The sequence below is a fragment of the Bicyclus anynana genome, chromosome 7 (assembly GCF_947172395.1).
Source record: "Bicyclus anynana chromosome 7, ilBicAnyn1.1, whole genome shotgun sequence".
Lineage (NCBI taxonomy): Eukaryota > Metazoa > Arthropoda > Insecta > Lepidoptera > Nymphalidae > Bicyclus > Bicyclus anynana.
Window position 1 is genome coordinate 8,080,610 of NC_069089.1, and position 27,918 is coordinate 8,108,527.

At 34.2% G+C, this 27,918-nt stretch overlaps 1 protein-coding gene across 2 annotated transcripts in view; it reads left to right on the forward strand.

Annotated features, from left to right (window-relative positions):
- LOC112044629 (pancreatic triacylglycerol lipase) overlaps positions 1-27,918 on the forward strand; it is a 44,677-nt gene that overhangs the window by 1,064 nt on the left and 15,695 nt on the right. The window lies entirely within an intron of this gene.

The window sequence follows — 27,918 nt, forward strand, 5'->3', positions numbered from 1 at the left end:
TATATAAAACGAAGGATTTAACGTTGCGCTGAAATTGCTACAAATTTCACTTTAGTTCATTCATAGACACTACAATAAGTACAAACCCTGAATAAAAAAGGTTCGAGGTAAAGATACACTCAACCATAAGCCATCGTATTATCTAAATACTAAAGAAATCTAAAGTTTCGTAAAACATAAGCCTTCGTATCAACTAAAGACTGAAGAAGTCTTAAGTTTCGGAAACATAAGCATACGTATCATCTAAAAACAAGAAGTCTAAAGTTTCGTAAACATAAGCATACGTATCATATAAAGACAAGAAGTCTAAAGTTTCGTAAACATAAGCATTCGCATCATCCATTAAGCAATTGCTTAGGGCATCCCATTCAGGGGAACACCGAAGACGACCGAGAAAAAACGAGCACACAAACGTTTAAGCAATTTCGAAATGCGCAGTGCAATATTTGTAGTTCATTTATATGTATTCCTTAATCCAGCACTGGTATCATCTTAAGACTAAAGAAATCTAAAGTTTCAGAAACATTGCCCTTCGCATCATCTAAAGATTAAAGAAGTGTAAAATTTTAGTACAAAGTAGTAAACTTTAGACTTCTTTAGTCTTTAGATGATACCAGTGCTGATACAATCTACTGATAGTAAATCAATAGATTGGCATAATTGAAGGAAACGCTTCCGAGTCGGTTACAATCGAACAGCGTACGCGAACGTAACGTCTACGCCTCACTGCGGACCGCGACTACGGCTGTCGGCTACGTAACTGCAAAAACAGAACGTTACGTGGACTGCATTCTTTAATATAACAAATAATGAGTATTTGTTTTAGAGATTTCAATTTTTTTTAGAATAAAACACCTAACAAGCACACACAACACAACAACTAACAAATCAAGAAGAATAAAGAATAAATCCAGAAAAAAAAGAATTAATACATATCTACATAGATATTTGAAACGTAAATAGAAGTTAAATTTCAATTACCAATCTGAAATAAGAACAAACAAAGAAGTTCAATATTCCCGTGAGAACATGGGGTTAAAATGTAGCCTGTGACACTCACAAATAACGTGGCTTTCCACTGGTTCAGTATTACCTCCTAAAATACCGCACAAACTTTACCTCTTTATAATATTAGTATAGATGTCTGGAACTATGTAGAGTCAACTTCTGAAATTGCTCCAATTTCGAAATTCAGCGTTCATTATTTTGCGATATTGTGGCTATTTTACGCGGAGAAGAAAATAAATTAATTTGGTTATTTCATACTACTTGATGTAGTTCGTTTAGTTGCCAACTTTGACCTCAGATTGACATAGGGGGTTCCTTGCATCATTGCATGTTGTATGTAGTGTTGCTCTGTTTGTAGACCCCTGTTTTCCACTGACCATCAAGTGGGGCATTTGCTTCTATCTATCAAGTTTTGTTTCAAAATATATATATATATATATATATATATATATATATATATATATATATATATTTATAATAACTCTGGTAACTTTTGTTCGAAGGAGGAAAGTCGTAATTACCATATTGGGATTTTCCAAAAGCTTTCATGGCTACTCATTAAGGTGCTACACAGTGTTATACGCACTAAAACCTCCTCCGTTAGCCGCTTACAATTTTCATTACTATTAAAGTACATACTTAATTTAGTATAACGTAATGTAAGTTATAATAGATTCAAAGAAAACGTAACTATGGTGGATTTAGGCGATTGTGTTGATGCCTGGCGCATGCAGGCAGAGAACAGCAAAATACTCGTATACGCACTAAAACCTTCTCCCTTAGCCGCTTACAATTTCCATTACTATTAAAGTACATTCCTAAAGTAGAATAACGCAATGTTAGTTATAATAAATTTTAGGTTTAGGCGGGTCGGTTGTGTTGACGTCTGGATTCGCCAGATTTTACAGAGAACAGCAAAATACTCGCAAATCTTAATAAATACCATTTGGGAGGTTCCCCAAAAGCTATAATACATACGAGTAGTACGTACTTAAGTCATTCTTCGCTTATAATTTCCATTGCAGTACATTCATAAAGTAGTCACCCGTATCTAAGCACCTAAAAGCAAGGTTACTTATAAATTCAAAGAAGACTTCGTCTGATAATATTCACGTAAAGTTACGTATTGAATTTTTATCAAGTGTTCATTAAGTAATGTGGCCTTAGTATTTTTAAAACAATAAGTTTGTGTAGCAACATACTTGGCCTCACTCTCGAGGTTGAGTGCAAGTAATTCACTCGAGTTAGTAGTATACTGAAGTAAATGTCCACTGTTACTGTACTGTACCATCACAGTAACAATGAACATTCATTTTAAATTATGTTTTAAATGTCAAAATATCCTTTTTATTATATTAATTAACCGACGAAAAAAAAAGTAGGAGGTGAGAACCTCCTACTTTTGTTTTTCGACGCGTATGTTTTTTTAATATTTGTTACCGCACAACTTCGTAATTTCTTATGCAATTTTAAAAATTCTTTTTTTGCTTGAAAAAGTATATACTTCCAGTTATGTCCCATTTAATTTCCATGAAAATCGATTCAGTAATTTTGTGTTAAAATGAAAACAACGAAATTGCCCTCAAAGTGACCATAAGGTAGCACATACGATGTTATTTTTCGCTTTTTAGTTCATTTTTGTGATTTTGAAGTCGGTTCATTTTTTTGTTAAAAATTTTTTTTTAACTGGGAAATGCATTTACGCGTCAACGAAGGGGTAGAAGGGTAGCTTTCAGAATACCCACTGAAATCCACCTTCTAACGAAATCACGTTTCTAAAACACATCCTGCAATAATATCTAGAGCTTTTAACAAATCAAAAACTAGAAAGTAAACAAAACATATTAAAGCTGTTAAAACTTAACTACCTACGCCTCTGATATACTGATTTTTTTTATTGATATATTTTTTACTCGAAGCTGATATGCGAAAATTGCGTCAACTACATAAGTGAGAACACTTTCAATACGTATTATTATGCTCTGCATTCTGACAACTAAACACCTACAAACTTCGTCTAGGCCAACGATATTTTATACTACAGATATGTTACTTGCCTACAAAATCACCGCAAAAAGTGATCCGAATCCGATCCGACCACTGAGCGCACACATGCACAATTTTGTGTTTACTTAAGTACTAGCAGACGCCCGCAACTTCGTCCGCGTAAAATTTAGTTTTTCACAAATCCCTCGGGAACCATGAGTTATTCCGGGATAAATAGTAGCATATGTGTTAATCCAGACAATAATATATCTCTACTTCAAATTTCAGATGATTCGGTTCATCAAAATCATCAGGTTTTCGCAAATGTCTTGAATCCATGAATTTTTTCGGAATAAAAAGTAGCCTATGTGTTAATCCATAGTACAATCTATTTCCATTCCAAATTTTAGCCAAATCGCTTAAGTAGTAGCGGCGTTAAAGAGTAACAAACATCCATATAAACTTTCGCGTTTATAATATTAGTAGGATATAATTATAACTATTACGCTTCCTGAATACACAACTCGACATTGTAGACAATATTTATGTCGTCGTCGTCGTCGTTATCAACCCATATACGGCTCACTGCTGAGCTCGAGTCTCCTCTCAGAATGAGAGGAGTTAGACCAATAGTCCACCACGCTGGTCCAATGCGGATTGGCAGACTTCACACACGCAGAGAATTAAGATGCTGGTATGCATATATACTTATGTACTATTTGTTTAAATAAATTTCATTGTTTATTATGCGACTAAACAGAATTTAGACATTTATGCACATATTTTGTCCACCTCAGTTTTGATACGCAAGTGTGATATCTACTCGTAATTTAACATATCGTTGGTTTAAACCAATTGAACCTGTTATTAGAATTATCAACTCCGATGTTATCTAAGATTATTTACAAGCAGCAATTTTTCAACCACTAATTACTAGTCAAGTTTAAGTACGGTTCATTTGTAATTGTAGGCTTGCAAGCTCTCCTTGTTGTAAGCATACAATTATCATTTGAATGTAGATTACATTAATCTAGTCGAAGCGAATAAGTAACTTTTATCCAAACACTATCCCCCATTCACGTGTTTTCTTAAAAGTCTGAAAGAGATGTTTAAAGTATTGATAGCAATCGGAAAACTAAATATATGGACGAAATAACATTTAGAGTAGCTTGTGTAGGTTCCTGTGATCAAAACAAATCTTTTTAATTTAAATAAAATAAATTAAAAAACAAAACCACTATATAATACGAAAGCAAGGCAAGTTGTTTACTCGTACTTGCTGTGCTGTGGTGTATAGGCACTTCAAAACTTTTAACATAGTATGTATGATTCAAGAGACATTGGTCTCATAGACTAAGATGGAAGTGGGCTAACTTGTTAGGAGCAGGTACCAGAACGCTAAATCACTTGGCGGTACGTTTTTGTTGGGTGGTTACTAGTCACGGCTGAAGCCTTCCACCAGCCAGACCTGGACCAGTTAAAAAACCTCAATCGGGAGCCAAATCAGTCGGGGATCGAACCCAGGGCCTCAGCCTTGTAAATCCACCGCACATACCACTGCGCCACGAAGGTCATCTTGATGCCCGCGACTTCGTCCGAGTGAATTTAGGACAGCTAAATCTACCTCAGTAACAATCAAAATCATTGTAGTTTGTTTTTCTTCATTGAGTAAAAACCGTTCGCATTTAAAATATTATACATCGGGATGTTATTTTCTTTATAAAAAAAACTCCCTATTGAGAAACGAACCTAGGACATCTTTCTCCGAAGGTACGCTTTGCAAGCAATATTGATTAGATTACATAACTGAGCCTTGGTCGCCCGGTGTCCAGTGTCCACTATGAAAGCCGGGCACGTGCGATGCATTAAGCAAGTCGCATTCGATGACCTGCCACAGCCACTTGCAACACGCATCGCTTTCTAATCACCAGAACCTTCGCAAATGTGGTAAACTGCGAATAGTTGAGACTTTGAGATGCGTACCACCGCATATACTAGACTTGTGAAACCGTGACTTCATTTTCACTTGTGTGCCTCATACTTCGATACAATAGACTTCAACGGAGTCTGTTATGCATGACCTAGCACTAGCCTATTGTCAAACAACAAAGTCACATTTTAATAATTTTACCAATGACCTCAAATACTGCTGTAAACTGTAGTCTAGCTAATGTTATAAATGCGAATGTATGTTTATTTGTTTGTTACGCTAACACCCTTAATTCAAGCGATCATTATGAAAGTTATTGCACATTTTGTCAAAGGTACTTAGTGGTTGAAAAGGACATTGAATGACTTTCATGTATAGAAGAAATGATTCCTAAGGGATACAACAACTTTTGGACGCTTGTCCAAAATAAAATTGACAATTACCAACACATTGACAAAATGTACTTTAATTTATACCATGTCCATCAAATTCAGTTTTTCAAATCCCGCGGTAACCATGGATTTTTCCGGAATGAAAAGTAGCCTATGTGTTAATCCAGAGTAAGATCTATTTCCATTCCAAATTTCAGCCAAATCCCTTCAGTAGCCACTGCACAAAGGAGAACAAACATACACACTTACACACGAACTTTCGCATTTATATATTAGTGTGATGTGATGTGAAAGTATGATGTGATTAGTGTGATGCTGTATTTTATCTAGCTATATGTACAATCTAATCAATTTAAGGAACTTAAATAATTTCCTTTTCGTCAACAATTACACATCGTATAAATTATCTCGATTTCACACGCGTTCAGGCAATTTAACTACGGAAAATGCTTGTTTTCCGCATCGCCTATGTTTTTCTCAGCACCTGTGCCCGGCTTAACAGATGAAAAGTAGTACTTAAGAGCTTGAACTATTAATCATCCGAGAAATCGCTGAGAAAATCTTATTCAAGCTAAGCTTAGATTATAGGAAAGGAAGGCGCAGCTTGTAAGAGTATTTACGCCTTGCTTCATTAATGTGAAATTTTCAAATAACAAGGAAAACCATTAGATATTTTTGAAATATATTCTTTGGAAGAGGACATTTAAAAGTATGAATCACATAATCAAAAATATGCATTAATATATAATACAGTGTCCACGGTGATCGTAATCGCACTTCTTTTTTTTATTCTCTACAAGTTAGCCCTTGATTAAAATCTCACCTGATGGTAAGTGATAATGCAATCTTAGATAGAAGCGGGCTAACTTGTTAGGAGTAGGATGAAATCCACACTCCTTTCGGTTTCTTCACGCCATCGTACCGGATCGCTAAATCGCTTGGCGGTACGTCTTTGTCGGTAGGGTGGTAACTAACCACGACCAAAGCCTCCAAAGGTTCAGCAAACCAATAAAAAAAAATACTCCAGCGAGGCCCTGGAGGACTGACGTGGAGAAGGGTTTCGCGTAAACAGTAGTTGCTCGCGAGTCAGTCGGATAAGCTCAGAAAGAGATCGTGAGTTAGTTCGTATATCATTCCCAACGGTAAGTCCCATCTAAAATAGCGGTGTTAGTCATATAAATAAATCACGCTTCTCTCACTGTAATTATTATGCGTTCCACGCGTGCCCGGTGTCGAACGCGTAAGTCCACGCGACGTCGTTAGTGGAATATATATACCCTATTGATTTTGCAATAAGTAATGCGATTGTTTTAATTGTAAAGTACGAGTTATCATTGCCATCATCATGTAGCCGATGGACGTCTACTGCAGGTCATAGGCCTTTTGTAGGGACTTTCAAACATCACGATCCTGAGTCGCATGCACCCTGCGAATCCCTGCAACTCGCTTGATGTCGTAAGTCCACCTGGTGCGGGGTCGACCAAGACACACCGCTTTCTAGTGTGGGGTCACCATTCCAGCACCTTGGGTCCCCAACGTCTATCGGCTCTACGAACTGTGTCCCGCCCATTGCCACTTCAGCTTCGCGACTCGTTGAGCTGTATCGGTGACTTTGGTTCTTCTGCGGATCTCCTCATTATACTAAATACTCCTAGCATAGCTCGTTCTTATGAGGCCATTAGTACGACTATGCTAAGTTATGTACATAAACGTAAATATTTCTATTTCGGTTCGTCTATAATACGAGTTGAGTGCTTACGCCTGTAAAGGTGTCAAGAGTCAAAATATACAGGAAAACTTCGGCCAGTTTATTAAAGACTACGCTTGAGCCGAGTAGTTCCCGTTCCCGTGAGAATACGGCGATAAAATAAAACCTATAATCGTCACAAATAACGTGGCTCTCTTGTGTTAAAAGAATAATTTATCCAGAGATTACCCCCACAATACTACAAACTTTACCTCTTTAAAATATTAGTACAAAGTATATATATCGTACTCTCTATTTAGAGCTATGAATTTCTACTTTAACGTTAGGAAGACAACAACTTGGTTGAATAAGTCATCGAATAAGTCGTTAAAACTCAAAGTAGATACCATAACTTAGTAGTACTGTGTGTACAAGTTTCCCCTATTTTCCAGTGCAATGAGGCGCTAACAAGAGATTGTAAAAAAAATAGTTACATATTTTTTAAAAAAATAATTGAAAGGTTAAAGGCCACTAAAATAAACACATAATTATGTACATGCCTACTATTGTTTTCTACTAATAAGTAGGTATACTTACTTTACAGTTGACATCATCTTAGAACACCAAGAAAACTGAGAAAACTACATTTTCAAGGCCTTGTAACCAAAGGTTTTCGAATTAACACAGCACAGAACAAGACCTTCTGGCGTCTATGTTTCCGCCTCTTAAAATTTGAACATCTTCAAGATCTTCTAGAGAAACGCGCTTCAACTTAGATCGCAATAATGCTTTCTATCAGGCGTAGGTACCTGATCGTAGTCAAGCGTGAGCCTATCTTTGATAAAAAATCGCAATTTTTTGCTCCCGAAGCTACAGCGATCAGTTTGAACTACGTAATATCCGGATGTCAAAATGTAACACAAATTCTTTAGCACTACGGTACGGATATACCTTTGTCAACATCTAGGCGGCAGTAATTCGAGATGGTATCCACTAAGAATGTATTACGAAATCACTTTAAGAAAACAAAAAGCTGAAATATTTTATTTTATTACAATTATACATATTTCTTTTTGTATCTATTTTCTTAGCGATAACACCAGCTCCTATTGCAGCTTTTTGTTTATATCTTTAGAAATGCTTTGTTTGGTTTTAATTACATTTCTTAGATATATTCTTAGGTACTAGTTAAACTTTGTCCGTGAGAAAATCCATTCATAACATACCTAATCTTCATAAAATACATCAGCTTATCATACAGTCACTTGTTTTTTTAATGTTTGTTTAGTACGTATCTAAAAGTACACTATAACTCCCATTTATCGCGATTTTAATACCTTTAGATGAAAGTATTTATGACAGAACAACGTGTCTCGGGTTAATCAATATGTAAATGTAAAGAGGACATCTATCAAATGCCAGTAGATCTCCAGGAAGAATCAATGCAGCCAAAACTATTGCATAAAAGTATCACATTATCATTTGACATGGTCGCAGCATTGCTATGCAACCGCTGCAGTGGGCCAATATTTTAGTATTACACAAGCTCGCAGATTTAAATCTCTTATCTCTACGATTTATTACACTTCTGTATCAATTAACCAGTCGTGTTTAATGTTTACGTGTAAACAAATAGGTTACTTATGTTCTTTAATTATTCCCAGTATCGAAGAAAGTATTAAGAACTTCAATATCTCAAACGGTGAAGGAAAAACATCGTGAGAAAACTTGTGTGAACTTTCTTAAATATATACGTGTGTGAAGTCTGCCAATCCGCATTGGGCCAGCATGGACTATTAGCCTAACCATTCTGAAAGGAAATTCATGCTCAACAGTGAGCCGAATATGGATTTGTTAATGATGATCCCGGTATCTACGTAAATTACATCGCCATGAAAAAATAAGAATGAGAGCTTTTATTATAACTATTAAATTCATAATGTAAAGTGCGCTACATTCAACTCGTACACTATATTTAAACATAAATATTAATTATATCATACCTACTCATTTTATTTTACTGAAAAAAAAAAAAATTTTACTTATTGTTTTTCGTTTACCGACTTTAAAAATGTGTGCCTAGGTATTTATCCTGTTTTATTTTTTGTGTGTATATTGCAACTATAACTAAACGAAATTAATTTTATAGCCCTTTATGCCAAAAGTCATCAAGTCTATGTAAACGAAGTCAGTTTTAAGTCAACTAATACTTAATATCAGATTACCTTATCATGACAAAAATATTTATCAAAACCTGATATTCATATCAAATAGAAAGGAACGAGTATAAAACAGCCCTGCCAAGGCTGTAAGCAAATACGAGTAACTCGAACTGCGTTACAAAATAATGGAAATCCGTTTTTCCTAGCTTTACAATTGTTTAAGTCAATAGATTTTTATTGCACCAACATACACAACAGGCATTGCGACAAAAAATCACCCTATGAGGCTGATTTTTGTCCTACAGTTATACAGTTTTCGTTGAGGGTTTCATACCCAAGTTTTAACTTTCAGTAATGGTTCATCGCTCTTTATATCACCGGAAGATCACCAAAAGTCATAGATTTAATTGAAGGAAAAGCATGGCCATATTTTATTTAATTCACAGTTTACAGGTGTCAGTTTCGTATCCGGTTCAATAAGATCTAGACGTGTTAACAATAAAACCTACTGTTACTCGTACACTTAAGTTAAATATACGATTACTACTAAATAAATGCATGTGTTATCGTTAAGAAGATTTAATACTTGAATCGCTGCACTCTTTAAACGCAAAAAGGAAAAAAATCCCATTGCCTACCATTGTAGAAATCTAATAACCAGAAATGTTAGTTGTAGGAACATTGTAGAGTTATCGCTCAACGGGTTTTGCTTTAAAATAATTATCTTCATATAGGTATTTATATTTTACCATAAATTATAAATTGCTTTAAATGTACCTAGCGACAAGTTGACATTAATAAATCGTTAGCCTACTTGCACATAACGCCGCATTTCTTATATACATATAAGGACATATAATATACATATGCACTGGAGTTCGTTTTTATACTATATTACAATATATTAATACTTTTGCCTTTTGGTTTTGATTAAAATAAAAAATAATCTTTTTAACTAAAAATGGAACCGCCAAAACGTATATTTCAATTATTTTTATTTTAACACAAAATTACCAAACCGATTTTCATGAAAATTAAATGGGACCAATCTGGAAGTATACTCTTTCAAACAAAAAAGAATTTTTAGAATTGGTTAATAAATGACGAAGTTATGAGGTAATAAACATTAAAAAAACATACGCTTCGAATTCAGAACCTCTTCTTTTTTTGAAGTCGGTAAAAAAGACAAATATCTTTGTTTGCAAAAAATATTACAGAACCAAGCAGTCGATTGTTTCTGGTATCCACACGAGGTGAACTGTAACGTGGAGACCAAGTAGTCATTTTGTTTTTTTTTTCATTGGACTAGGGCTTTAAAATTTTAGGAAAAAGAAAAGTAAAGTTAAGCAAATTAAATTAGTATACATAATTATACCTATAAATAAAATTGTATATATTACACTTATTGACAGTGTATATAATAAGTGTGTCGGTATGTAGATGTTGTTCTTGTTTAGCTGATATTAACAAACTTTTGATAAGTAACTCGTTGGTATCGTGAGAATTTTGAACTTGATATTTCACGTTCTAAAACTTCAACATGTTAACCCAAATTCACGCTCTGTATCCTCAAAACAAAATATACACAAGAATTTCATTACGGAAGTATAATATGTGCAACATTTGAATAAATATATTTTAACTAAGATTACTGTCCAGTCTAGGGTTACGTGTCTTTACTTTATGTTGTCTAAAATGCATTTTATGGTTATACCTACTCGTTCCACTAAAAGATTGCGCATATTTAAGCCTCCATTAACCTGAATGTTTACCGTTTTTAGCCATCGGCCTTGGCGTATTCGCTTGCCATAAAGGCTCCATGTACCTCAATCAAAATCGCAATAATTGCAAACGTATCGACTGCCGGCAAACAATATCTCATTGTATTCCACTACCGCTATACTATTATCGGGGTACTTACTTTTGTTTATTCATATAATAATGCTTACGTTATAGATAGACAACTTACATTTATAGTGTCCGCACTGGTTCGCTATAATGGTTCGGTTCAATAATTTTACTAATAAATATATACGGTGTAATGTAACACGAGTAACAGTTATATGATATAGTTAAGTTTTTTTTTTTATTCTTTACTAGTGAAATTGTAGTCAAGGACTAGACTACAATCTAGTGGTGAGTGGTGATGCAGTCTAAGATGGAAGCCGGCTAACTTGTTAGGAGGATGAAAATCCACACACCTTTTGGTTTCTACCCGACATCGTACCTGAATGCTAAATTCCGTGGCGGTACGTCTTTGCTTGTATGGTGGTAACTAGCCACGGCCGAAGCCTCCCACTGGCCAGATCAGGATCAATTAAGAAATTCTCAATCGGCCCAGCTGGCGATCGAACCCAGGACCTGCGTTTTGGTAATCCACCGCGCATACCACTGTTCAACTGAGGCCGTCAAAAAAAGTAAGTAAAAAAGTGGCTAAAATTAATTAAGTACTTACGGTATGATAATAGCCGGAATAGACTACTTAACGTGCTCTCCAAAATCAGGAGATGAATCACCTATTTCCTACTACTAAGAATATCTTGGAAGAAGAAAAAGCTCATTGTTTCATAGGCTGAGCCATATACAAATACACTCATACAGGTCAAACTTGACAACAATAATAACACCTTCTCTGTTCTGTGTCTGTGCGTCAGAGGTTAAAAAATACTAATACTAATCGCATAGCCAAATACCACCGGTTATTTACCTGCATCAACAAACGTATCTTACCAAAACAACAGTAATAACATCTTGCGTCAAAACAAGCGATTTGCAACCACACCAATTAGTAACATGTAATTTTCAGACGTCTATTTTGTCATTCCATAAACAAGACCTCAAAATAGTGGCCTAATGACCGGCGCACCGACCTCAATAGTTAGTCTGACATAACCGTTACGTTCGTTGCTTTAAGTGTACAGTGGAGATCAACGAACGAAACATTGTGTATCACAACATTGCTACGACAAATTACCGCGTGTGTTTCCGCGGTGTTGCAAAACCACATGTGGATCAGAGAATCCCTGCGATTAGTGTGCTGCGAACATTATAAGTGTTACTTAACATCGATTGTGTGGTGCATAGAGCAAGGATTGTGAGCCAATGGTGCCATAGCGCAAGAAAATACAGATAGTCATGGGAAATGCCAACAGAAGTAGATAGATAGATAAAGCCTTATTGCACGCAAGTGCTACAAAGTAACAAAAACATAAAGTAAAAGTAAAATGCGCGAAGGCGGTCTTATCAACGATCTCCTCCAGTCAACTTGCAGTGAAAGACTTAAATTATAGAAAAAGGTATTACAGTATGGAAGTATACATAATGTTACCTGAAAATTATAAAATGGGTGAGTTGAATCAGGGAAAATTTAATACCGCAGCAATTGACAAAAAGCTTTTGGAATAGCTTTTTTGTAATAGCTTTCGCTAGCTAATAATCTTAATATTCTTGATTTTTCACTTGTATCACATTTTCTATACTCGCCAAACATCACTGTTGCGGGTTATCGCTAAAATCAATCAATCAATCAATTTATTTATTTGCAGACACAAGCATTATATATTCAGGTGGTCGGTAGATGTAGATGGTAAATGTATCTTGCTAGAAGCTTACAACTTTTCATTTAATGTCTAAGAGCCAGGGAAGACCTTAGTTATTTTATAAAAAGTTGAAATATTGTCAGTCCCATGCCATATAATATATTTTTGTACCGTAGGCAACTACGAAATTTCGATAGTGAACCCCAATCGTCCAAGTAAAAAATATTACAGTTAATTTTTTACCGATGTCTTGCAAAGAGGAGTTTCTAGCGATTCAGGACATAACTTTGCATATTATGAATTAAAAAGAAAATTTTATAAACTATGCTTTGAGATTTAATAAATTGGCGATTCTAGCTACCAGAGGCTCTCGCTCTATTACTTAGAGAAAACGATTCAAGGTTCAATGAACTGATACGCCCTTAGATTACTACGCGTAATAATCGATTAACTATTGTTTCTATTTTTTATTTTATTCTATAATCATTTTTACCTAATAATCTGTTGTTTTGGCAATATTTTTATAAATCAAAAAGGTATAAAATTGATAAAAGATCATAAATTAAGGAAAAGACAATTCAAAACCTATATACGAGTAGAGTCAACGTCTGTCAGCGTCTGTGTTTCCTGACACGTTCAATTTATTCACCCTCAAGGGAAGGGTGAATGGCAATCTTTTAGGCAAGAGGTGTGGATTTTATCCTCCCCCTAACAAGTTAGCCCGATTCCGTCTTAGATTGCTTCACTTACCATCAGGTGAGATTGTAGTCAAGGACTAACTCGTAAAGAATAAAAAAAAAGTGCGCTTCTTCATATTCGCTTCATTTCATTAATAACCGATGGGCGTCCAATGCTTGACATAGGCCTCTTGAATGGACTTCCAAACAACGATCTCGAGCCGCTAGTGTCCAGCGGCTCCCTGCAAGTCGCTTGATGTCCTCGATCCACCTAACCTACACTGCGCTTTCCGTTGCGGAGTCGTCATTCCAGCACCTTGAGACCTAAACATTCATGGGTTCTTCGAATTATGTGGCCTGTTCATTGCCACTTCAGCTTCGCGACTCGTTGAGCAATATATGCAGTTGCTCCAGGCGCCAAATCCTAGAGAGCGCCTAAATGATAATCCTAGTCAACCGTAGACGGTACTGCGCCTGATTTTCTCTTAGATCTTTTTAGATTTTTGCTTCGCATTCTTACTTTAAACTCATAATTTGGTATAGGTATAGCAAACAGGAGAGGCGCCATAATTGGATCTCGCTCCATTTTAAATTTTACTTCGGGCCGGCGCTGCCTATAGGTTCAACGACTCCATCAACATATATCAGTAAATGTTGCATGCTGTTGAAACTCCTTACTACACACTGATGAAACTGAATTAATGTAAGTTGCGCTGTTGTACGAGTATTACATGTGTTTTAACAGCACAATTTACTTTAAATAACCATTCGTTACCGGCAGATTACGACGGATTACCCGACATAATACATCTTAGGCCCGAATCACATTTATCAAAATCGATTTTTTAATGACAAAATGTATTTTATCCAAAAAATAAATCTAATTTGTATGGTAAGATCGTCCATTTTAAAGTCCGTTAAATACAAATTTTCACATTTAAATAGCAAAAGATACTATAACTGCGTAGGCAAGGTTCTGATAATATTCCGGATATATTGTCGTTATATATAGGCAAATATTTTTTCCCGCGGTTTCGTCCTCGTTGTTCCCGTTCCTGTGGGAATACTGGAATAAAACATAGCTTAAAAATAATCTAATACCCTCAGAGGTACAGAATTACAGATAGAATAAACTTGTACCTCTTCCAAACTTAAAATGCATCGTCACTTTAAAGGTGATATTATATTCTTAATCAAGTGTTAATTTGTCATTGAATTAAAATAAATACAAAAGTACATTCGGATAAACTAAGTCACAATAAGCTAATAATTAACTACGTAATAACATTTTCAGACACAGTTTCATATAAAAATGTGAATCATTGATGAATGTGATTGATACCTTATTGTACATAACTCGTACATCAACCTGATATCCAATATCAATCTAAACTAGATACGTATTGCGCAAACTATAGCCACCGAGTGCGGTACACAAAAAGCGTCAGTTGTAGTAAAGCTGATAGTAGCTGCCGATGCGCTCTATTAATCAGAAATCAATCACCCTAAGACATAGAACAGTCTTAGTCTTACAAACTATAACACCGATTGATGTTTTCTCTCAGTTGTTGACGTCATAAATTAAATACGAAGGTATATATTATAATACCTTCGTGGCGCGGTGGATTTACAAGACGTTTTGGGTGGGGTAGGGCTTCCACCCTAAAAAAAAAACGTAGCACCAAACGATTTAGCGTTCCGGTACCTACAGAGCTGCTGAAGAAGAATGCTCCATATTCCGTGGACAGCACATAGAACTAATGTATCGGTGCTAAAACAACTTCATCATATCATATTCTAATACTTATAAATTCTAAAATACTTATAAAGTTTATCTCGATAGTTTAAATTTTTTTTAGGAAGATTATTTTCCATAAATGTTGATGCTCAGTTAACTCGTTTAACAATGTTACGTAACGTTATAAAAAGGTAAATACATTGCTTGATGTTAATAATGTGTGAATGTAATTCCATCTTATGTTATTAAGTATTCCAATCAATTTCTAATGGCTTTCTGGTCAACAAGTAATTGAATACGGTATACACCGAGAAGTGAACCAAGTCGCCTCTCGAGAGAAAACAAACACTTTCGCTGAATGACCCACTGCAGTGAGATGTTATTACCTCTAGAAACACTGTCCCACAAACAATACGTTGAACCATGAGAGTTAATTAAAATCATCAGCGACTTGAGCCGTGTGATCGATGCATAAATTTCGATGTACCACGGCTATATAAAAAGTGAGTGGCCGGCATAAGGTTGTCGATATGCACTAGTAATAAAATTGAGCAAAGTGGAAAAATCTCTATTTAATAAGCACTCAGAAGACAACTCTTAGGGTATGCAGTACTTTAATGCATATATGAAGTGCACGCCACTGTGTATGACTATTATAATGATAAAACAATAATAAAAATCATTACTTATCTATATATAATATATATACAACATAATATTTTTTCATTCACAATGTTTTGAAAATAAGTGAAATTCGTTATTTTTTAATTCTATAACATGATGTTAGTAATTATTTACTAAATACAATTTATATAAACTGTAGAACTATTCCGTAACGATTTTTGATAACCTCTCATCTATAGTTTCAAATTCGTCTCTATCTTTCTATATCTTTTATAAAAAAAAATAATTATATACGGTCGAATTGGGAAACCTCCTCCTTTTTTTCCTGAGGAGTTTGTTTGTTTGTTTGCTTGAACGCGCTAATCTGAGAAATTAGTGGTCCGATTTGAAAAATTCTTTCAGTGTTGGGTATTCCATTCCATTGCCATTCATCAAGGAAGGCTATAAGCTATATATTATCCCCGTATTCCTACGGGAACAGGAACCACGCGGTTAAAACCGCGTGGCGTCAGATAGTGGAGTTATAAAAACACTGTTACAGATTAGCGCTATTGCCAAGTAATTTATAAAATTACTCTGGGCTTACAATTATACAACGTTGAAAATAAAAAAAAAATCGAAACTTGATTTCGAAAGTTGTCAAAAATAATTTTAATGAATTCAAGGTACTTGTTAACTTCAGCATAATATATGTCACTCTACAACTTTCTTAATCAATACTTTCCAAAAGTCTAGTCTTTTAGTCAAATATTTGAATTGTATTTATGAGTTTTAACGACCAGCATACTTGTAGATTCAAATTTTAAGTCATGACTAATACCTATTAAAACTTTAACGCTTTTCTTGACCTTAGTTAGAATATGTTGGGTGTAGTTATTAAGTCATGCTTAAGCCGAAATTACCTCACTATTTTCCGAACTTAACTGACAACTTGAACTGGAACTTTTAATGAAGTAACCTCTATATTATTTTGCTTGGGTAGTAAAGTATAAATTTTCAACCTTTAGTATCATCATCATCATCCATCATCATCTTCATCAGCCTATTTTAACGACATACTACAGGGCCTTAAAGGAAAGGGAGCTTGGTCGCTGGTCTAGATAATGGCTAGCTAGCTTTGGGTAATATGTTAGACTTTGTAACTATCACTATCTAATGTTGTTCTATCTAATAATGATCGGGGTCAAAGGCATTGTGCTCTCCGAGGTACAGGAATGTAGCACCATAGACTTCCTAACTCCTAGTAAGCTACTATTGAGAATTTCTCAGAAAAATTGCCGACTCAAGAATCCTAGGTCCTCATGGTCCAAAGCTGCAGTGGCTAACCCCTGAGGCACAAGAGCAGTTCAACTTTATTAGTCAAGTTGCACGTCGATTCTCTTTCTACGAGCGCAAACGCTTTGAAAACTAGCAAAATGTATGGGTCAGATCTTGATCACTAGACCAGTCGATAGCAAATGTCATTCCCATACATTTTTCAAATTTTCGAAGCGTTAACGATCGTAGAAAGAGAATCAATATCCAACTTGGCTACAGGGGCAGATTTGTCATAAACATCTGTCTCTGTTAAAGATTATGTAACTGTGTCAGTAGGAGTCGAGGTCAATGCAATGTTTACATTGACGTATCGAATATTGTGTAGTGAGACCGACTCTTTAAACCCCAATATTTTCATCATCACCAAAATAGCATACAGAGTAAATTTTAACTTACCTATAGAGGCAAACAATGGTTTTATTGTGTGCATAAATCTTAATAAAAAGTTTTTTAAAGGAGCAGAAAGATTGATGTAATTTACAAAACCTATCTTTAATACAGGTTTTTATAAATTATTTAATTTTGAAAATGTTTTCTGTTGAATCTCATAAAACATGTGTTATCTTCATATCATAATCATTATAAGCTAATGATTATAAATGGTGATAGTTAAATTAGCTAACTTAAACCGAAAGCGGTGAGGGTTAAAAACAATTGATTAGAAAAAAGCTACTTTACAAACTATAATCTCAACAACACTGATAAAATTGGTGAAAATTGATCTTATTTTAAATTTTCTAGATTTCAATTTCAATTGTAAGAATAACGTCTTTTTTAATATATACTTATGACGCCATAACACCTGCAATTACCGGTAAGTACAAATTTAAATATTGTACTTTTTAAATAGCTACCACTTTTTAAAACTGGGTCTCTTTCTCTAAATGGCATTACAATTGAAATAATGGAATGAAAACGAAATTCGTTTCATATTGTTGTTGTATATTTACATTTTTACAAACTGAGCTTTCTCTGCCGTTGACCTCCTTCTCGATATTGTATTTCTAGTGAATGGACTAAAGAACAAGTAGTTTTACCCTGAAATCTAACACTTCACCTCTATGGGTAACGGATCAGTTAACGATCGACTTCTCCTTTCTACACGAACAATGTACCGCGTTCTTAGTTAATAGATCTGTTCAGAGAATAGTGTTATGGTTGAATGTAAAATATTACTTTACATTTCCGGCGCCTTTTAGACCACCACGCTAGCCAATGCGGACTAGCAGACTTTACACACGTAGAAAATTAAGAAAATTCTCAGGTAGGTAGGTATACAGGTTTCCCCTTGTTGATTTTCCTTCACTGTTTGAGACTCATGATATTTTTACTCTTACATTGTTTACGATATTTTTCACCCCACTCACACATCCCTTAGTATCCCTGTTCACTTGACGGTAACATTGATCGTGTGTGGTTAGCGTTACAGCCGTTTAGAACATCGCGAGAATGATTACATACTATACCTACTAAACATGTTTGTCCATTATTAAGCCATCATGAACCGGCGTTTTTTATTCATTTGACTATTTGAACATAATACCTATGTGTCTAAAATGTCGTTATGCATATTACAACCTTAAAAATATATTCGACCTTGTCGATCAGTTTACATTACACATTCAATCGATGTACTATATGAGTTATTTACAGTAAGTTTAACCAATCACCAGTCCTCGTTGGACCAGTGATTAGCATGTATGGCTTTAGATAACGAGATTTTAGGTTCGAGTCCTGTGCTGTAAAATATTGAGATTCACAGTAAAAAATTTTAGCCTGGAGTTGGAAAATTGGTGTTTTTGTAGCCCCGTTATACCACCAACTTTCGAGTTTTTTTCTTGTCTTGGAGAGAACGTTATGCCATTCTCATCATTATCACTAATATCTCATAGAGTACGTTACAAAAACTAACTCATTATCCTAAGGAGCAGCATGGTGAATCTAAGCACCATATCGCATCTCTTATATGGGCCTGGCGCCGACCTAGCCCAGTAGTGGATGGTGGGAGGCTTCGGCCGTGTCTAATTACTACCCTACCGGCAAAAACGTACCGCCAAGCGATTTAGCGATCCGGTGTCGTGTAGAAACCAAAAGTGGTGGATTTTCGTCCTACTCCTAACAAGTTTCTAACGCTTCCATCTTAGATTGCATAATCACTTACCATCAGGTGAGATTGTAGTCAAGGGCTAACTTGTAAAGAATATAATGTTGACTACCATTAAGTTTTTGCCGATCATTTATATCTTGCCTTACAAAGTTATTGAATTCCACCTACAGACTCCCGAGCTTTCAGCACCGGGCGTATAAAAGAGACAGTTTACTACATAGAGAAAGTGACAAGTGCGTTTACCCCATACACAATAATACAGCATAATATCTACAGTTAAAATTCACCGTTAAAAGGTTTAACATAAGCGAGAAAACCGCTCTTTTACTTGAGTTAAAATGCATGTTGAACACAAAAATAACTATGAGGAAATGATATTTAAAGAGCTTTCTGGTTATATTGTGTAGGTATGTAATGGTTTGTAATTTGTAGATCCGAACAGCGAGCTGTAATGGTTAGACATAGTTTCACAATTCCACTACGAGTGTTTTTCTATAATAATTAGGCAGTATTTTCGATGAAAACTACCAAACTACTTACACAAAATATTAACAGATTATATACAAAAACCATCCTCATACACCACTGAATCTATAACCGTATGAAAATCCGTTCAGCAGAATTTATCGCAAACAGACAGACAGACAGATAAATAATTTAGATAATAATCTTACTATATTCGACCTAAGTTATGAAAATGTAAGTAAACAACCTTATTTTTAAACATAGATTAGGATTTAAACGCAAAGTAAAATGAACTTTAAACAGTAGTGATTAAATTTACTTTACTTTGAAGTAAATCGAGGTCTCAATCCATGTTTATGAATACCGGGGAATAAAGTTTGAAAAGCGAAGCTTATGCTCTGTGTCGTAAAAACAACATTCCAAAGTAGTTTCTTCAGAATTATCCGCGCACTCGATTTCGTTTCATTAACATACCTGCATGTGCGTATGTTTACCATAATGAAATAATAATTATCGATAAATTTACGTTGTGAACATCGATGATTTTCCTTCCTTCTTAATCATCACTATACTCATCATCCTGCACCATAATAATCATCATCATCATTTTCAGTCGATGGAAGTCCACGGCTGGTCATAGGCCTTTTGTAAGAACTTTAAAAAAACCACGGCTCCAAGCTGTCAGCATCCAGCCGCACCCTGTTTGCTGATTGTTGTCATCGCTTTACTTAACCTATTACTCGATATCAACCCATATATCAACCCATATACGGCTCACTGCTGAGCTCGAGTCTCCTCTCAGAATGAGAGGGGTTAGGCCAATAGTCCACCACGCTGGCCCAAATGTGGATTGGCAGACTTCACACACGCAGAGAATTAAGAAATTCTCTGGTGTACAGGTTTCCTCACGATGTTTTCCTTCACCGTTTGAGACACGTGATATTTATTTTTTTTTAAATGCACACAACTGAAAAGTTGGAGGTGCATGCCCCGGACCGGATTCGAACCCACACCCTCCGGAATCGGAGGCAAAGGTCATATCCACTGGGCTATCACGGCTCTTCAACCTATTACTATTATTTGGAAAATTTTGATTTTTCTTACTCTACCATGTCAAACCGTTTGAACGTATACTTTTCAAATGTTGTTAGTAATAAAAGTTTGCATCTTTTGTTGAAATATGGACCCTGTAAGGGTAAAGGCATAAGTTATCCATACGAATATTATAAAAAGGGAAATGTGATTGTTCGTTTGTTTGTTTGCATTGAATAGGCTCCAAACCTACTAACCCGATTTGAAAAATTATTTCACTGTTGGGAAGCTACACTATCCCCGGGTGCTATAGGCTGTATTTTATCCCCATATTTCTACTACGAGATCTACGCAGGTAAAGCAGCATAAATACAATTATTTAAATTAAAAACATCGTCGAAAAATTCAATAAATTCAATACAAAAACGCCGCAATTCGCTATGACTACATTTCAGGTTTCCAATTTAAGTTTTTATAGAGTACTAAAAGTAATATTTAAATGATTGCAATTACTGTAAAGAGGATACCTTTTTCAACACTCTTGAAAGTTGAACATTGGACTTCGGATACGTTCTCTTTCAATATAAAAAATATATTTTAGCAGTTACATAACCTGAAATGAACGGTATCAATTCATCATAAATTCAATAGTTAACAACTATAATTATAAAATGTCTAGATATCTCATCCGGTTTTACATAGTTACATAATTAATTAAATAACTTAGTGGCTTAAAATTATTTAATGAAATTAATAATATTATATACAGTAAAAAAGAAAGTCGGTACCTAATGTAACAAGTTTTATCAGACTTCTAAAGAGAAAATATTACCTATTATATTGACGCCCACTTTTTTCTTACAGTTATTACATCATTCCAAGTAATTAATGTAAGTAAATAAAATATCTGGTTATAATTTAACATTTTTTTACGATAATCATTCTTAGAAGGTAGAAAAGACAAAAAATTATTGTTCTTATCTTTGCGTACAAAAACAATAAATGTTTTGTACTGATAAAATATTTTTTAAACTAAATACACAATTTCGTAGTATCAAAACTTAGACAAGTTTTTTCGCTATTTTGGCTAGTACCTATGTAACTACGTATTTATATAATAAAATTAATCTAAAGCAATTTTATTTAAGTACGCATTATATTCTTTCATGCAACTTTTGATTAAACCATAACAACTAAAATATGATAATTTTTAGTAAAATGGCTTTAATATTCAAATATTTATTAGTAATCTTTAATATTTTTCAAACTGCTGAAGTAATGATAGTATTGAAAACTCTATTTAAAAAATACAATAGAGCTTTTTTGATGCTTATCTAAGATTTAGATTTAAAGGTATCTAATTAGTAAAATTATGTATTTTTTATATGTTGATATCATTTGTGTAATCTTAATATATGTATAAAAAGCAAAAGGTCACTCACGTCACGAAATCTCGAATGCTGTTTGACGCATAAAGATGAAATTTGGCAGGGGGGTAGTTTATATTTAGCAAACATTCGCTAAGAACAGATTTTGTGAGAGGCCAGATTACGGAGGTCTAAGGGCGGACGAAGTTGCGGGCATCCGCTAGTTATTAAAAGTCAATAATAAAATAGCTTGTATGTATTTTAATTGTTAGGACTTTGACTTCAAAAAAGGATTGTCGGTGCCTTGGAGAGCATCTTAAGCCGTCGGTCCCGGTCATTATCATTATCTGAGGGGCCGTTAATTTAACATTATCACCCTAATCCCACCAACATCGTAGCAGCGTGGTGGGTCTTAGCTCTATATCCACGCTCCTATAAAGAGGGAGACCGTGGGCCGTTAAAATTAATTATGAATGAATTATGTCGTGTTAGCGTGAGCATAAGTAACGTGACTTTAAATAACTACTTTACTTAGAATTTACACAGATCGATCGCTATCTGAACTGTGCAAGCCATTAAGGATGACAAATGGAGCACAGTAATGTTTCTACTTGCGATTAACGTCAGATGTAAGAGATAATTGTACCGGAACTCACTCCCTAAATCTGTTACTTCCTCTAGTTAACCGCGACCGGGTCACCATTATGATTTTATCTGCATACGTTAAATCGAGTGTGACAAAAATTGCGTATATGTGCAGTTTTAAGCTTCTTAAGTCAACTTATAATGACTACGTAGTAAGAAGTACGTAGTGTATGTATTATTCGAAGTCGAAGCGAGATTCCTAGTAGAATAAGGTTTATACAATGCTTAAAATTCATTATGTGATTTTTATACAGGTGCAAGTTAATGATGGCAGTAGTTCCGACACTTTGGCTATGTTGCTTCGGATCACGAAGTATTAGGTCAATGAAATATTGAGCTATTGTTTATTTCAAGAATTTTTCAGTAAATATTCTAAGACCGGGGTTGGGAAGTTGATGTGACATCCCCGTGCTTCGGAGAGCACGTAAAACCGTCGGTCCCGTTCGTTGTCGACGTCTTTTAATGATCGTTAAAAAGTAAAACATCAGGTACTTATCAACTTAAGCCCTCAAAATCGCTTTGGAGCGGCGTGGTGGGTCTAAACTCCATATGAACATTTAATGTTACGAACATGTTAATCCTGACCATTTTCAATTACATTCGATGGTGAACGTTATACAATAAAAAGCCTAAAAACATTAATATTCTAATTCAGGCAGCCCAAATTGGTAGGTCTAAGCTTCATATCCCCTCTTATGAGGCCTTGTATTGGGTTTTAATATAGGGAGATAACGGCATTTATATATGTAGCCATAAAAAGGGTAAAGAAACTTACACAAAACAAACTAGCCAGGTTCTACGCTTTATGAAAGAGCTATAAGCCTTTCTCAGACTTGTTTATCCACTTTCGCTTTATAAACTCTTAATGAGGTCAGTCGAGTAGACGAGTACACTTGTCTCTTATAAGAGACTTGAAGGACATTAACTCTACTGACATGTATTATATTTTACTATCTGATGCTTTGTACCACCTATAATTTCTATACGATAGTATTTTTTTACTTTAAGTAATAAGTAAAAATACATTTAATCCTGTCAAGCCGTTTTTAATTTATTGCATAACAAAAAACCATTTAATTAATATAAAAAACTAAATCTAAACGTACATAATACAAAGGCAATCACTAACGCGATCTCTTGAGAGGAAAGACTTAAGAATCTTAATATTGAACGAGTACTGAGAGTTTTTTGACAGAAAAAAAATATGCTTCTTTCAAATACATACTAAACTATTAATTGTATGGGAAGTCATACAAATGCATCCACTGTTTCGCATCGAATGGATTTTACGTACCGTAAAATTAAAAATCCGTTTGATGCGATTCGTCCGATACGTACGATGCGGATAAGTGGAACTACGTTTAATCGAAATCATCGGAATCAGCGCACAAAAAACGTGACACTAAAGTAAACGTGGAAAGTAAACTAAAGTAAACGATCCTATAATATATTATCATATTTATTCATCATGCAGGTACCTAATCTTAGACACTTTTTAAATATAATTTTAATCGTTGGCCTATTTGCAAAATATAGAAATCATTTAGCCATATTCAACTAATAGAATAGCAAACGTCCTTGTATATTCACTAATGTGTAATAATTAGTGTGGAAGTGCTGTACCCTTACCTATTGCTATGTAAAAACCGTAGAATAAATTTGCTTAATTTGCCAACGACATCTCTAAACAAATACTTACATTTATTGTCCTAACACTTTTAAAAATAATATTCCGAAAAAAATGTTTGATTCTTTTTTTTAATATTAAAATATTTTAAAATGAATAAAATTTTTATCACAAACTGAATATTATGGAAACTGGTATCGCTCAATCACTGTATTAAATTTTTAGTGCAAACACACAAATGCTATTAGGTAAAATTTTGTTGAACGTAGAATATTCTAGTAATATCTATAACTATGACCTTGTATTAGTTAGAGGGCCATATTAACAGCTGGTCAACATAACATCTTCTAAACGTATTCATATTGTGCCATAGATACATGATTTTTAAATAAACTCATTTCTTATAAAATTATGTGAAATATGAGTAAATATCTAAGTAATAATCATAATGAGTTACCCTATTGCTCAAAACACAATAAACATTTAATACATTTTTTTGATGATTTAAAACATTTTGTCATTTGACCAATTAAGCTTTCTTTTCTTGACTAGAATGAGTATCATTAACAATGCACATACTTGACTAATTTTAACAATATATGCAGTAGTTAAGAAAAAATACTAAGATATAGGAAATCTAATAAAGTAAAGCATTATGTATGTCGTAAATCTCTTATATAATAATGATAAATTCAAGTCAAGGTCTTATGAATGTTAGCAAACGAGAAAATAATCATTTACAAACTTGTACCATCAATTTCTCACAGAGGTCAAACGCCTAAAAATTATGCCATCGACGTAATATAGGAGTTATCATTTAAAAGTTGAGAGTTTAGGAAAATATCTGAGTTAAACAAATGCTAAGGTATCATTCTAAATTAACATTTTATTACATAACATAATAATCGCCTACTAATTATTATTATTTAAACACTTGATTAAATCAGTATTTAGCCTGTGTGGATTGTGCGGTCCTGAGTTCGACTCCTGAGCATTAAAACAATTTCTTTCTTTCAAGTATTTCAGTCCAGCTATTTCTAACTTAACATAATATAATGAACTTAACTTATTATAATGAATAAATTAATGTCATTGTGTAAGTAACATTTACACAAAAATATAAACGGCTAAAAACCTTACGTGACGAGCTTTGAGCGCGTTTAAGTCTTTCACTCGCAACATGTACGATAACTTTAATTGCCAAGGCCTTCGATTCAAATATTTTTCTTATGCTTAAATATTTAACTATGATGATGATGATGATGATGATGATCATTTTCATTATAAAATTTAAGTATTTACTATTGGACGCCCGCGACTTTGTCCGCGTGGAATTCAGATTTTCACAAGTCCTGCAGTAACAATGGATTTTTCCGGGGTAAAAAGTATATCCTATGTGTTAATCCGGAGTAAAATCTATTTTCATTTAAAATTTCAGCCAAATCGTTTCAATAGTCGAAGCGCAAAGGAGGAACAAATATACATACACACTTACACGCAAACTTTCGCCTTTATAATATTAGTGTGATAAATGTCATATTTTTTTTAATTAAAATGTTTTTTTTTTTATTTAAAGAATAAATTTTCAGTTTATTGCAGCAGAACCTTCCGAACCAAACCTAAAGTCCTTATAAACAAGCAAACTTAGTGTTTGTAAACTAAGTCTACTTGAAATAAATGTATTTTAAATTGATTTTTTTTAATAAATACTGGACAAGTGGACATATAGAACTGTACTGTACTGAACTATTATCTTCTTAATACTTATAAATAATCATTTAATCCTACATCAGATATATAAAACAAAACATAATTATACTTTGTAAGAATTAAATATTCTTTGAAAACAAATCCTGTTCCTGGTCAATAGATCACAAGTGTACATGCCTGTATTATGTTTATTACACGTTCTCAATATGCAATTCTGTGCACGTCAGTTCCTCGATACATTGACATCACGCAGCTTGCTTGCTATTTCTACATTCTACAGTATTTATAGACAACAATAAGTTTGTGTACTCTAACTACCGCGTATTACTATCTACTCTGTAACTCTCACAGGGAGAATTTCGCACCTTTAGAATTATAGAGACCTGATCCAAAATTTTTAGATTTTGACTTTTAGTCACTGAATGACTTACAATGAACATACCCATCGTCTGTTAATAAAACATAAGGGTATTTTCGTGTAAAATCGGAGGTATAATTAGGTCTTTATCACGCCAACCTATCCCCTTGTATGCGTTCGGTTTGAAAGCGACGCAAACAGTAGTAAGTGTTTATAAATGTGAAGAACCAATCCGAATTGCGTCCAAATAATACTAAACATATGGTAAGCAGGTGTAATCTTTTTCATCAAAAGACCTGATGCTTGCGGTGAAGACACTTTCGTGTCTTAAAATAGACCCACCATCTAACTCATCATCAACATCATCTAATATGTTGCACTAGACTGTTTGCAAAGATAAATGAGCTCAAACCCGACTTGATTGGCTTTTCTTGTTAAGTCTAGTAATTCCTTTCACTTTTCGACTTCATCGCCAAAACAGCTCCATGGTACCATGTTATTTCACTGAAAAAATACAAGTACCAATCGAAGTTCTAATTAAGCTCACGCTTGAAAATGTGGAAAAATAAAACACTAAAAAACTATATCAATTCATTGATTTTAATACTTTTTAATGATAATGAGATTTTTAACAGATTTTTTTATATCATCCGGAATCGAACCAGTTGATTTAATAAAATCACGTTTTATATTTTTATACGAATATAGTGTCGGAGTGCGTTGTACTGCATGTATTGAAATATAAAAACAATTATTCGTTTATGCAAATATAAAATATACGGTCCAATTTAACGTAAGTATGCATAATTTATACAAACGAGTACGAATACTAAAATCCAACTGGATTTAACGAACAATTAATTAATTGTGTCTTCGTTTAAATCTTATGAACTAATATTTACATTTTTTTTATTTCATTTTGTTTTTATTGGTTCTAATTATGGTTTAAGATGGGACACCATTGTCTAGAAGATGCCTGTTCATTATTGTTTGTTTTAGATTCCTTATTCTTATAACATAGGTATGTTATAAGATTCCGGAGGATAATTCGAAATTCTAGTAGGTACCCTAAACGTATGAAAACCGAAAACGCAAAAGTATCAACGAGCATAGACAACTATAGCATAACTCTAGGGTTCAATTTTACTTCGCACTTGATCTATGCTGATCAAATTCATCAGGTATATAGAGGTGAGATGAATTTAGCAAAGTAAAGAGATGCTTGTTTGAGATCGAATCTCTGACCAAATTATCTTAAAGTTGGTGTCACAACCTAATTTCTGATTAAACAGATATGCGAGTATATATCGTGTTAATATAATCTAAACCTTTTTGCCCGTTAAAATTATTACATTGGCTATTACATTCCAATAAACATAAAACTGCAAACAACTATCGTAAGTGACCTCGAGACAGTGAAAGATAAAAAAAAATCTAACTACGCAAGTTTATATTTCATAACCGGATTTAATACTGAACCAATGAACAGTTTGACTTCTTTGTGAATCGCACAATTAGTACGCAATACACCGATGTTACTAAACCGA